The sequence below is a fragment of the Macaca fascicularis genome, chromosome 6 (genome assembly GCF_037993035.2).
Source record: "Macaca fascicularis isolate 582-1 chromosome 6, T2T-MFA8v1.1".
Taxonomy (NCBI): domain Eukaryota; kingdom Metazoa; phylum Chordata; class Mammalia; order Primates; family Cercopithecidae; genus Macaca; species Macaca fascicularis.
Genome location: NC_088380.1, coordinates 163,612,330 through 163,614,458, shown reverse-complemented (window position 1 = coordinate 163,614,458; position 2,129 = coordinate 163,612,330). Strand labels below are relative to the sequence as shown.

At 41.3% G+C, this 2,129-nt stretch overlaps 1 non-coding gene across 1 annotated transcript; it reads right to left on the bottom strand.

The window, feature by feature from the left end:
- Positions 1-598: 598 nt before the first annotated feature.
- Positions 599-700, bottom strand: LOC123574197 (U6 spliceosomal RNA). Its single transcript, XR_006699094.2, has one exon. It is a non-coding gene; the product is annotated as a U6 spliceosomal RNA (small nuclear RNA).
- Positions 701-2,129: the final 1,429 nt, after the last annotated feature.

Below are 2,129 nucleotides of genomic sequence, written 5' to 3'. Positions count from 1 at the left end.
TTAACATATTTCAATGGTTATTTTAAAATCTTTGTTTATTCCAATATTTGAACCATTAGTGGATCTGCTACTATTCAGTTTTTTTTTCCTCTTAACTAGGAGTACATCCTGCTTCTTCACTTATTTCATAGCTTTTTATTGCATGCCAGAAATTGTGTAATTAAAAATAAAATCCTACAGCCCTTGGTATAAATGCTGTCTTCTATTTTATTCTTTTTAAACTTTTAAATATGTATATATAATTTAAAAAATATATATACTTTAAGTTCTAGGATACATGTGTAGAATGTGCAGGTTTGCTACATAGGTTTACATGTGCCATGCTGGTTTGCTGTGCCTGTCAACCCGTCATCTAGGTTTCAAGGCCTGCACGTGTTAGGTATTTGTCCTAATGCTCTCCCTCCCCTTGCCTCTAACCCCCACGATAGACCCTGATGTGTGATGTTCCCATTCCTGTGTCCATGTGTTCTCATTGTTCAACTCCCAACTCATGAGTGAGAACACACAGTGTTTGGTTTTCTGTTCCTCTGTTAGTTTGCTGAGAATGATGGATTCCAGCTTCATCCGTGTCCCTGCAAAAAGACATGAACTCAGTTTTTAAAATACAGAATGCTTCACGAATTTGTGTCATCCTTATGCAGGGGCCATGGTAATCTGTGTCTTGTTCCGATTTTAGTATATGTGCTGCCAAAGTGAGCACAATACTGTCTTCTAAAAGGGAGGACATGTTCTTTTGTCTGTAAGTTAGGGAAATGGGTCAATCCTTATAATCCAGATAGAATTTGAGCTGGTTTGTGGCTGGGATACAGCTTAAGTTAGCTTTATTTCACCTGTGTTTTCACATGTATTTAGGGCTAACTTGGTCTGTACTGTATATATGATAAACTACTCTCTCTAGTAGGACCTTGGGATCTAATCACCAGTAGACTACAGAGTTCTCTTTCTCTGCTTTTCCAATTCCATTTTCGTACCGTTTCCACACACTCACCAAAAGTTTCATGGGGGAAATCGCAGCAGGTAAGAAGAATAAGTTCTTTGCATTTGAAACTCCTACAGACTTCAATCCATTTATACTAGCCCACAGGGTCTGCAGGCTTTCCTGTATCATAGCAGAGTTCCAGAGACTGTGATAAGCCCAGTCTTCCACCAGCCCCTGTGGAATTCAGCAGAAGAGAATTTGGCCACTGATACCTGCTCAGCTAGAAATGCCTTATACTCCCCTGTAATTTAACTTTGGATCATTTTTCATCTACAACCCTCCAATATCAAATATAGGGAAGATTGGGAAGATGATCCAGTAATTTTTGTAGTGTATCTGGTGGGAGAAATGGTCCCTCAAGACCTTCTACATCTTACGTGAAGGCCAGAAGTTCTTAACTTTTAAATATTTTAAGATCTCTAATGATGTCCCGTTTTAATTTCTGAAATTTTTTTTTTTGAGACGGAGTCTCGCTCTGTCGCCCAGGCTGGAGTGCAGTGGCCAGATCTCAGCTCACTGCAAGCTCCGCCTCCCGGGTTCACGCCATTCTCCTGCCTCAGCCTCCCGAGTAGCTGGGACTACAGGCGCCTGCCACCTCGCCCGGCTAGTTTTTTGTATTTTTTAGTAGAGACGGGGTTTCACCGTGTTAGCCAGGATGGTCTCGATCTCCTGACCTCGTGATCCGCCCGTCTCGGCCTCCCAAAGTGCTGGGATTACAGGCTTGAGCCACCGCGCCCGGCCTCTGAAAATTTTAAGTATAGTTTTCTCACATTTCTTTTAATGGGTCTTGATAGGTGTTTATCTGTTTTTTTAATCTCTAAAAAAACCCACAATTTTTAAATGCTATGTTTTCTATTTTATTTTTTTTCCTCTTTGACATTCCCTTCTACTTTTTTTTTTTTTTTATTATTATACTTTAGGTTCTAGGGTACATGTGCATAATGTGCAAGTTTGTTACATATGCATACTTGTGCCATGTTGGTGTGCTGCACCCATCAACTCGTCAGCACCCATCATTTACATCAGGTATAACTCCCAGTGCAACCCCTCCCCCCTCCCCCCTCCCCATGATAGGCCCCAGTGTGTGATGTTCCCCTTCCCGAGTCCAAGTGATCTCATTGTTCAGTTCCCACCTATGAGTGAGAACATG